This window comes from Pterocles gutturalis, unplaced genomic scaffold (genome assembly GCF_000699245.1).
Source record: "Pterocles gutturalis isolate BGI_N339 unplaced genomic scaffold, ASM69924v1 scaffold162, whole genome shotgun sequence".
NCBI classification, from domain to species: Eukaryota; Metazoa; Chordata; class Aves; order Pterocliformes; family Pteroclidae; genus Pterocles; species Pterocles gutturalis.
Window position 1 is genome coordinate 5,668 of NW_010114901.1, and position 12,005 is coordinate 17,672.

Genomic DNA, 12,005 nt, shown 5'->3' on the forward strand with positions numbered 1-12,005 from the left:
GATATGAGTGATTCCATCCCTGAAAGCGGGTTTTATATATATTACAGATTCTGTATAGAGAACCTGGAAATGAAAAATGGTACAGAAAACTTAATTTTTGTCATTTAAAGTAGTAAATTTATTGCAAGTGAGTGACAAAGAAAACATTATCCTGCACCATATAGGTGGTTTAGAAGCTTTGGAAAGCAGACTGAGCAAAAAAATATGTAGTTCCAAATGTGGATAACTGTGTGAAGAAACCTGTTTTGAAAATTGTATGCTCGGAAGCCTAGTGGTGTCCTCTCAAGTACATGTAGTGAAACCCAGGTGTTTTGGAAGAATATATTTCAATGCTAAAATCTTAAATTTAAAGTAAATATTAAGTCAAGGCATGCAAAGTATTTTTACAGAACTTTGAAAAGAGATACTAAAATTTTAAATAAATTTTAAGTTCTAGCAACCAATGAACGTGTCAAGATTAAACATACCAAATGTTTGTATAGGAAAAAAAGTGTTCCTCAGAAGCAAAGTGATAAACCAGCTCTTAGTAATTTTTTGTTCAAAAAATGTTTCCTTGCCATTTTCTTAAGGTAGCTCAGTAATGAGTAATCAAAAGGTGATGTGAAAAACAGGGAAAGATTCCTCCCTCCTCAGTAACTGAGGATCAGAGCTGCTTCAGTGCAATTGCAGAGGCTTTTACTCTTATGACCTGGGTCCTTTTAAGTTATGTTTTGAAGTGTGTGGTGTTAAACTTTTTCTATTATATCAGCTCATCTAGTTTCATTTAATAAAGCTATTTTAAAATGCTGTGTGCATCTTAATGCAGTTCAAATTTCCATATAAATAAAGTTTGCCACTGAAAGTAAATTAAAGTACTACTTCTAATTTTTTATTTTGTTAAAATGATAAATCTCTGTGTTACACTGTACACATGTAAGAAATTCTGTTTTTTTTCTACAAGTAAGAAAAAAGGCCATTAGCAAAGTTAGTGTAAAGGCTGCTGGAGTTAGAATATGTTTGAAAGGTTCAGATCTAAACATCAGATCTATATTTTTCTCTGCTGGACATAATTTAAAAAACTTCCAGGGGGGGGAAGGTGTAAAAGAGGATTAAATTCCTTAATCTACTATGTGTTTGTCCTGATTTGTGAGGTAGAATTTCAATTGAGATATTAAGCAGTCCTTTTATGGAAACTGTGTCTTGAGGAGATACTGATTCCCTTTACTCTTGGCTTTTTTTTGGTGTTTGTTTTTTTTTGTTTGTTTGTTTTTTTGTGTGTTTTTTTTGTGTGTGTGTGTGATTTTTTTTTTGTTTTGTTTTTTTGTTAAGTGTATGAGTGGGCCTGGTTAGACTGAGGCTTCCTATTCCTTCTTTAAGACATTGAGCAGTTGCAAGAAGAACAGGCGTATGAAAAAGTGGACAAATGTCTGCCTTAGTGAGGTGCCAAAAACTCACATGCCAGCTTTCTTAATCTGTGAAGGAATCTTCAAGGAGAGAGCAAGGAATAATATTTTCTTGTCATGACAAAATCACAGGAGCTGTAACATAACATTGAAAAGAAGCTGAGATAAAGTAGGGAGAAACAAAAAGCTCTTGCAACCAGGTAACTTGATATAGAATCTTTCTATAAGAGCAGTTGAATTCTCGGGTCATCCCCTAAGGAGAGCATCTTTACCTATGAGAAGCTGGTAGTGTGAGCTTCACTGGAGATATTGGAAAGCAGCTGTCTGACCTCTGGTAGCTCTGGGGTACTTTGACATTTTAGGGAAGATAGTGTAGTAGTATATGAACATTTCAGTCTTGTATTTATTCCCTTGGTGGTTGTGTACCATGATATAAAGACATGAGAATGGCGAGGTGTCTGGGGAAAAACAACACCATTTTAGACCAGCTGATACAGGCAGAGTTCTAGTGCAGGCTGTTGGCTCCATACATCAGCACAGAGCTCTGTGTTGGCTGAGGTAGTGTTTTTAATCATACACTGTTTAGAGATCCTAACTTAAAGTCTTTTCCACCACTACTGTATTACAGTATTGTAATGAAAACTTTGAAATATTATGTCACAATCTTGAAGTAAAATGGAGGCAAGTTGCTTGGAGAAGAGCAGTTGCAAGAAGGGAGGTAGTTATTTTATATTTTTGTTAATCAGACCTGGGAGAGGATTTTTCTTAAACACGCAAATAAGACACTGTATAAGCACGTGAGGAAACAGCTAGGGAGGAAGTTCCTTACCTGTATTTGCTGGTGGACAAGGAGGGAGGTGGTCCAGATACTTCAGAGAAAGCAAACCTGAATCTGTATTGTGTTACCTTGCCCTTGCTGATACCAGTTAAATCTTTCAAAATATGCCATGTAGACTTTCTTCTTTGCCGGTTGAGTGATAAACATTGTCAGGCAACAGAAAGATGATGAAAATGCTGAATGATTTGAAAATTAATCTCAAAATATATTTGAAATTATTTTATGAATCTTTTGTATGGTACCTTTTACAGAGCAGTGAATTCTTCTGTCTGCCAAGATCCAATTCTTAAATTGCAAATTGAAAGGTAGAGTTTTGATATTCAAGATTGTGAGCATTTTTAATGAGCAATATTGAAAGGCTTTTCGTAATAACTTCAGTAGGAATGTTATGGGAGGATGAGTGGCTGAGGAAGGGGGAGTTTTGAAACAGTGCTCAGGCTTTTTTGACTTATTGCTGTCTCTGTTTTCTTCTTTCTGGGTTGCTGTAAACGTCTGAAACACCAAACCTATGTTCCTTTCTCATGGACTTTACTAAGGGATTGAGACTAGAATATGTAGTATATTTATGAGACTTGTAAAAACATCTCAAGATCTGTAGAATCTCCAGAGGAACAGTAGATGTTGTGTAGTAGGAGTTGAGCAATAAAACTCAAGCTACTTTATTTTAAAGAGCCCTGGATTCGTATTTACTTTAATGTAGCAGGAAAAAACTAGATTTTGAAAATACAGAATGCCAGAAAATGTGTCTGTGTTAGCATAGGCACTTCTCATAACAAAAAAGCAGATGCATGTGTTACTGTGGAGCAAGCTGAGGTATTTGAGAGCAATGTGATCACTATTCGTAAACTTTTAGAGTTTGTTCTATGTTTGGGACAGTTTTTAAGAAGAAAAAACCTCACTAATTTTTTTTTATGTGGTACCTTGTGTTAAGTAAATATGTTGCTGTTCCTTTGCTTTTGCAGATTCTAGGGAGCAGACTTTTAATGGTTACTACTAATCATACAGTGTTCCTTTTCAGAGCACCACATAAGTTATGAAGTACAGAAACCTCAAGGATCATAGTCAATATGTTTAGTATGTCAGTGCAAGGTAAACATGCAAATAACATAAAGGTATACCAATCCTAATATGCTGACAGCTGTTACATTCATGACAGTTCAACAACTTGATTCTGTTGTACAGTAGATAATTGCTTCCTGTTGAAGACTGCAGTTGGATAAGTAACCTCCAAGTGATGTCTGGGCTCTCCTCCATCACTAATGTAACGTGACTAGTAATCTTGAAGCTGATTGGAAAAGACAAGGCTTTTTGTGTTGTGTTAGAATAAAATCTTGTGTGGGTTCACTCACTTCTTCCAGTGTATTGCAGCTTGACTCCTGTTCCGTGTTACTGTGCGTGAGCTGAAAACCTAGCCTGTTCGATTTGCTCTCTCTATGTATTCTCTTGCAGCATGAATGTCTTGAATGTTGTCTTACTCATGCCTGAAGCCTTTTGTACAGTTAGTTTATTAATCTGAAGCTATTTCAGCAGAGTAAAAATACCTTGCTGTACAGTAAGGGTTCAGCTGGCTGTAGAACCCACAGGATCTAGAAGGAAAGATCCCAGTGCTGTTTGAGGAATGTGATTGTTTGACATACAGCCTGAATGGGTTTCAAAGATTTTGTTCATCAGAAGGATCGTTCAGGTTGTGTTGTTTCCTTTCCAAGTAATCCTTGCAATTGGGAAATGTAAGTGTCCTGAGAGTCTAGAGTACTTTCACAGTGCTCAAACTGGTGATACAGTAAAGCATTAAAAAGAGCAGGGATATGGGAAACACCGAGTTATAAAGAGGTGCTACCAGATGCTGATAACCTAAAATTCTTATGTCAGTACCTCTAAGTTTTTGATTTCTTGGCTAGTGGAGGGCTTGTGTATGAGTTGGCTCATGAAATTGGACAAAACAGATTTGGTCATTCAGTGACCAAGCCACTTCATTCAGTGGTTCCAAGGATCACAGTTTTAAGAATCTGTAGGAAAACTGTCTTAAGTTGTCTTCAATTTTAACATGAATAAATTTCTTTACCATGAGAGTCAGGGTTTTTTCTGCTTCCTTGTCTCTGAATTTTAGCTGGAAAAACAGATTCTTAAAAGATTAATTTCTTACTGAAGCATCCATAGATGTACTTTTTGATACTGGGTAAACAGTATCAAAAATTTAGTATTGTCATAGAATTTGTCAGTGGATAGACAACTGAAAAATTTCAAACTCTTAAAAGATTTAACAGTAAAAACCAGCTAAATGTCCATACATGGACAGATGTTGGACACTTGCTTTTACAGAAAACAGTAATGATCAGGATCTGAATGCACTGGTGATTGTATCTAAACCTGTGCCAAATAGAGCAGAACTGTTGCTGTAGTAACTTAATATAAGTGTAAGTGAATTAATATTTAAAACAATATACATAATTTTCTGGTCAGAAGTAATTATAGTGAACATACATATTTGCACAAAAGGGGTATTCTTCACTTCTCAAAAGTCTTGTGGAAAAAGCAAATCCTTAAATTTTCATTTGAATCTATTGTGCTACTATATTGTGTGTTAATAATCCTAAAACAAGAATGATGATGCTTTTGTTTAGCTGTTTAATAGGAAGATCAAGCTATGTAATTGTAAGAATATTGTTTCGTGTTGCAACTAAGCAATGTAACGATATCTGCTGAAAAGTATGTTTTTTGACCTAATCCTCCTAGCTGTATGTTTCTGCTCTTTTTGTTGGGCCAGTATTTGTCTGATTCTCTAGCGAGCTTATTCAGGAAAACGAGCCAGTGGACAACAAATTGCTTCTAGTTGATGAAAAATGGGGGGAAGGCTCGGTTTGCTCCTTGAACTGACTTGTTGTGAGGTCAGTTTGATTCCATTATATGGAGTGGAGAAGCAGGGGAGGAGGGAAGAAAGAAGGAATTTTTCCCTTTTGTCAGCAATTAAATGCTGTGTTTTTCTGTAATGGGGAAATCTGACCATCCTCAAGCTATTCTATAATTGAATCATCATAACAAAAAATCTATATAATGTGATGCTTTCAGAGTCTGGAGCAAATTGTCCAAACCAGGAGATAAAAAATTTAGGAATTTAAAATTAACACGTTAGTCTCACTAGAGCGCGACTAGTTCTGGATGGGTTTGCTGGGACCTCCTTCTTATGATCAGCTTTAGGGAGGATATGATAAAGATTTGTTTCATGCCACTAGTGGTATGCAGTGGTCAGTCTATGGAAATTTGCTGTGGTAACAGGGAACTGTTACTTTTGTGTGTTTTTTTAATCTTGGCAGGAGAGTGACACCATTTGTGAAACACGGCAGGAGAGTAGTTTATTTTGAAACTCCCTCCAGTTTTGTTGTCATTGTGGGAAGTATTCTCAGCCAGAGTTCTCTTTGTGAAAATTCCAAAACGTTTAGGTAACAATGATTTAATTGTTTATTTTTTTTAAGGCAAGAAGAGGCCATTATGATCCAATATATAGGATGCACTTGACTGTGCTGTGGTGTTATCCATAGAACTACCTAGTAATTACTGTATCGCACCTATAAACTTTTTTGAGGTGCAGCATATCTTCCTTAGAAGAGGTAGTTTTATTTTGAACTGTTAAGTGGTAGAAAATCTGCCACATCCTGGATTTCGTTACTTAATTAACCTCCCTAGGTTCTACAGCTTAATTACACTCAAAATGTACTGTCTTGTCCTACTAAATATGCTTATCCTACACTTTATTTAAGGGAATGTAGGACACATGGCATGTGCTTTTTCTAAATTCTTATGTCCCAGGGCTGCATTTGCCTTTCCGGAGAACAATTGTTACATGTAGTAGTTGTAGGATGTTAAGGCAGAGAAGACAAAGCCAAAGCGAAGGTAACTTCTTGTTCACATACTACTGTTTCTTCTCTGTTCATTTATGCTTGTCTGCCAGTCTAGAAGATGAACCCTTTTTTGTCACCTAATATGAAGAAGAAAGAATGGGCAGACTGAAAAAAAACAGATTTTAGGTTCATTTTATTGTTGTGTTTTTTGGGTTTTGTTGTTTGGAGATAGTTTACAGTGTGGAGGAGGTGACGACAGTGGCCAATGCGGGATTAAGTCTGTTTAAGCGGGGAGAGACATTAAAATTTTTCAGAATTTTCAGCTTCTTGTGACAGTGTGAAATTCAGCTACTTACATAAAACTTCCATTTAAAGTAAGGAGTCAAACGAAAGATGTATATTCCAGTTATGGCAACATTGAAACTGATGATGAAACCTACATTCAGTGTTGTAGCTTTACATTTTATTGTCTATATAGATACTAATAGCTTTTCTCTGGGTCTGCCAAGCTGTCCAGATCAAATGCGCATTAAGATTTAGCATGTTGAAGTACAGCTGTTTGCAGCATAAGTAACCAAACTCAGCATGGTGACTCAACGTGATTTCAAAATGCAATGGAAGATGACATGACCCAGTTTTTGTCAAAAAAAGGCAATAAAGGTCTCTGACTTAATATGGATGTCATGCATGCTCTGTTATGTGCAGAAACTTCAACGGAGGAGACAGTAAGAAGAAAAAAAAAAGGGTAAAATGTGAAGAGAGAAGATGCCAAAACCAAATGTGTGTGTTCTTAGCTTGAAGGTAGACAGTAGAATTCCTGTTGCCAAACTGTTGTCTATTAAAGGCTACTTGGGTTCTGACTCTTGAAATCACAAAAGGGAAGAATGACTATAGCTTTCACACAGTACTAGATAAATTTATAGCAAAAACAACTCCAAAAGAGAAACTTTGCAATCATTGCAATCATAATGGAGAAAGCAGTTATAAAACATGGTTATGATAATATATACAATAGTCTTGATGTAGTAGGCCAAGCAGTATCTGCTATCAACTGAGAATCAGTATGCTTTTCCGTACAGTTGCCACTATGCTGTGCTTGTTAAGAGTGTCTAAGATGCTAGCTACCTCTGAGGTCACGCTATGAAGTGTAACTACATGTCTATAAAGAAGGATGTGCAGTGCAATAGGCTATAGCATTCCAGATTACTTAAGGATGGTCATCTTGCTGGATGTGTATATTTGCCATCAGTCTGGAGGGTTAGAAAGTCTGAAAGGCTATCAAGAATCTGTAAGGTCTTGAATGTCACAAGAGTATTGAGAAAGTCAACACTGTGTTTAAAAAAATTAAGAATTGGCAGCATTAAGATTGTAAAGCAGACCCTGAAAACTGGGTAACCTGCTAACAAACAAACAAAAACCAGACTTACTGTGAAGCAGAAGACTTAAGTGCTTTGTGACACTTGATTAATTCTCTTTAGGGGTTTTCTCATGAAACAACAGCTGTACTGTTTTGAGAAGTGTTATTGGAGCTCTAACAATATGAAGATATTTCATGCAGGACAGAATACAAAAGGCATTCTTGAGACAATTCCAAAATACACAGAAGAGATTGTCAGTTTAAACTAACAACACTGCAGTTTAGTGCTTGCTCAGTTAAAAGAAAAAAAAAAAAAGGGCTTTCCTGCTATATTTAATTGCATTTTAAGTAGTACAAACTCAGCAGGTGAAAGCACTTTTTAAGTTATCAAGGAAAACATAATAGGAAGACTGTGGAGGATGTTTGTGTCCATAGAACTATGTCATGGATGTTCTAAACATCACTTGAACTATGTAACTGTCCGAGATGCAGGGATTCAGAGTTGTCTTCTGTTTCAGAGTACATCACAGCCCAAAAGGTTTGGTCTGGGAAACTGCAGTTCTACGGACTTCTGGTGCTTGCATGCCTGCATAATAACATCAGTTTATGTAGTTGAATAATTTCTGGCTTCTGTTTTTATGCCTACGTTTCAATAGTGTGTTAAATAAATTAGTTAAGTTAAATAAATAAGTTAAGTTAAATAAATTCTGAATGTTTATAACATGATGATTTTTTGCATCTGGAAATTACACTGTATTTGGAGGATTGTACAAATACAATTTTTCCTGTTCTGTGGCAATTAAACTTAAATGTTTAAGTTGAGCATACTGAAAAGTTGTTTGTGATGTCTTAGTAAAAACTATAGAATTAAAGTTCTTGAAGACTATGTTTTTTGTTTATTTTTTTTTTAATAATCACTGACCAGGAAGAAAAAATGTCACACTGATCCTTTGTGTGTTTTTTCCCCCTCTTAAATAATCATGTTCTGATTAGTGTGTTATAAAAGGTGATACACATAGCTGTCACAGGGAGTAGAGTAACAGGAGATCCTTACTACTGCTGAGTTAAAGCAAGCTCACTGTTCCCCAAGAAATTACACTTCTGCAGGACTAGCTTTTTTAGGCAGCAAAGTTTGTCTAGGTGTGACCTCTATTCTTTGTCAACATGACAACAATCTGGCAGTAGCATCTCAACAGAAATAGTTTGCATACTCTATACATTCATTTCTTACTGATAAGTTGAAAAGTGTAAGCTTCCTCCAAGTTGTCAGTAAGACTTTCACTGGAAAACAGAAATGCATTTCCTAGTGTTGTGTTAAAGGCAATGGCTCGTAGGAATCGGTAGTTTTGAACCTGGCTGGCAGCCAAGCACCACACAGCTGCTTGCTCACCCTCCCCCTTCCCAGGGATGTTTTTTAGGGGTAAAGGGGAAGAGAGACTTGTGGGTTGAGATAAGAACAATTTAATAACTAAACTACAATATTGAAAGTAATTATAGTAATACTAGTAATATAAATAAATGAGTGATACACAGTGATACTGCTCACCTCCCAATGACCAAGGCTCAGCCTGTTCCCAACTAATGATCCTGGAGCAGGGAGAGTCTTGAAACTGCAATCATGAAAAAGCAATAAGAGACTGAGCATCTGTGAGCAAGAGAGTGAGACAACCCTGAGAGAGGGGTGGCCCAGAGATAGAGACAATTAGGAGAGAGAACGCTTCTGGACGGATCCTCATCTATATACAGGGCATGATGTTGATGATAGGGAATATACTATTGGCCAATTTGGGTTTCAGTCCTAAACCTAAGGTCGAATCCTAGGCCAGTAATTGGGGCTGGGCTCCCTCCCAGCTTCTGCACCTGCAGACACTGGCACAGCACAAAAGTCCTGGACTGTCCTGGCAGTAACTCTAAGCATCAGTATGTTACCAGCCACCTTCTCAGTACACATCCAAAACACAGCCTCTTACTAGCTACTATGAAGAAGGTTAACTGTCCCAGCTGAAACCAGGACAGATTCACTTGCTGATAATTCTGTCCTGTAGTAATTTTTCACAATATAGAGGTATTCATTAAGTCACAGTAAAACAGACTTTTTTCAGTCTACTGAATTTTGCAAACATGTTGTGGGACAAGTAGAAATAGGACAATTGTAGCCTAAATTTATTAGGCTAAGCTTTGAGTTCTTATTCCGTGTTAATGTGTTACTGAGTTGTGAAGCATGGTTAGACCCTAGTCCTCAGATGCTGTACAAGTAGAGAGTAGCATTTTAGAGAGCTGTCTCAGAACAATCGTAAGAATAAAATACTGATGAACGTGACAACTGAAAAATTATTTGATAACTGTCCATTGTGTACTTTGCCAACTGTAAAAACTTCTTGAAGCCTAACAATTGGGAGCAAACATAAGAGTTCCATTTGAACAGGGTTCTGGTGATCTTTACACCTGTAATTCTTTTGCTTTCTATATGAACTGCATTTTCTCTCTTCCCTTCTTTCAACACTTGCCTATACTTCATCTGAGAAATATTTTCTTTTCCCACTAATCAGTGTCCCTTTTAGAACAAGTGAATGGAGCAGAACAGTGCTAACAGAGATGTGGAACCGTGAGCTAAGGGTGACTCCTATGAGGTCTGATTTCAAAGATGATCATAAAGTAAAGCTACTAAGGTCAGAAAGATACAGAAAAAAAAGAAAAGCACATGCCATGAAGCTCATTGGAAGTCTGGGCATCATTCACAGAACTACTTAAATGAAATAAAATTTACATTGCACCTCTTGGCAGTGCTTCTTTAGTAACAATTTTAATTTCTCTTCTTCCAGGTATCAGCGTAATGTATCTATTTGCAAAGTCATGTTTCTTTTCTTCTTGCTTAGCTGATCCTTGGCTAATCTTTTCAGGGAGGTGGTCGTGGTGGTATTGTTGCAATTTAGGACCAAATGACAGTGTGGAGACCAAATTAACTCTGATACCAAAACACTTCAATCATACATGCGTGCAATTTTGCAGATTCCCTGTTTGACGGGAGATGTGGTGTGCTCCAAAAGAAAAGTCATGAGGATTAGTGTTGTGATTCCAATTTTGCTGTGTGTAATCCTGGTTCAGCATTGTGGGGTCCCCTGGATTATTTCTCCCTCTTATGTTGGATGCTCTCAGTTACAGCACTGGGTAGTAGAGAATATTTGATTCTTATATGGCCTGTTCAGGTTTATGCAGGGTCAAAAACTGGCTGTTGCCATCACTGATGCACACAGGCTGCTTGTCTCAAAGGTTCTTGGAATACATGTTTCATAGCATTTCCGTAAATAAACTAGAAAAATGTAATCTCCCTTGTTCTTAACAGAATGAAATGCTTTGTTCCTGTGCCTGCTAGGAGGTAAGAAAAAAAGAAAAGCATTAAAGCTTAAATAGCAGAAGCTGGAGAAGACAAATTGGAATAATACAGGGTATATTGTCCTTGTAAATGGTATGCTACACGTTGGTGTTTGGCCTTTTTGAGTCTGATGAAATTGTTTGGGTGAATTCAGTATCCTTTCCTCCTTGTTAATATGTGCTTATATGCTTTCTTACCTTTCAGTGCTATCTGAGGCTAGATTGAGAGAGAACTAATGATACTTTCTTCTGGCTGAGAAATTTATGTGGTGACTGGTTAATCCAGAATTGGAGTTTAGCCTATATTTACTTTATACAGAGATTTACTGGGAACAGCTAAATGGGAGTAAAATGTTTACCTGAGTAGCAAGTGGGTTTCATCCTTATTATTTGTCTGTTGATGGGTTTTACTGGTCTTCTAATGCCTCCTTCAAAGTTGGTAAACCCCTGTAGGAGAAGGAGGCTATTTCAGATATTAGGCAGGTGGTGACATGATTTTTTTTTCTGCTATGTCTGCTAGCCAGGCACATAAATAATATGAGTTCAAGTTATGTTTATTGGTATTTTTAAGATAATTCCCATTTACAGGGGGGAATACATGCTGTAAAATGTTGTACCTCGTCTCTTGTTAGATATGTTCTTACTGTCTCAGAATGAGGCTTTTCTACATTTGATTGCTCTGAGAGATTTAAACGTTTCCTGTTGTGTGGTTTTAGTTCAGTAGGAAAGAGATATTTATCAGAAAAAATTTCCTGAAAGATGCACAAAATTCCTGTATCCTCCCGCCAAAAGTGGATTAGTTTTCAGTAACACTTCTTGCTTTTCCAATTGAGACATTTTTCGTCGTCTCCAGCCCCATCAGGCTTGAATTCTGTTTAAATGACAACATTAGCTAGTGTGATTATCTTTTTTTTTTTTTTTACAGTCCTTGGCTTATTTCATCGGAAAGCATACTAAACTGTGATTCTATCAGGTTTAATTACTTCAGTTAAATAGAGAATGTAAATTATAGCAATTGAGAAGCCATAGCAGGGGCATTACAGTGTTTCTTAAGTCCCACTGAATGAATTGTCTGAACTAAAATGTAACAGAGGAGTTTTATTGTTATTATTCAGAGCAGTATTCATGTTTTGGATTCAAATGCTTAAGCACAAAATGGTTTTTATAAATACTTAACCTGAGGAAGTGGGTATCTTTTATAATATACTATTGCTTCCTTA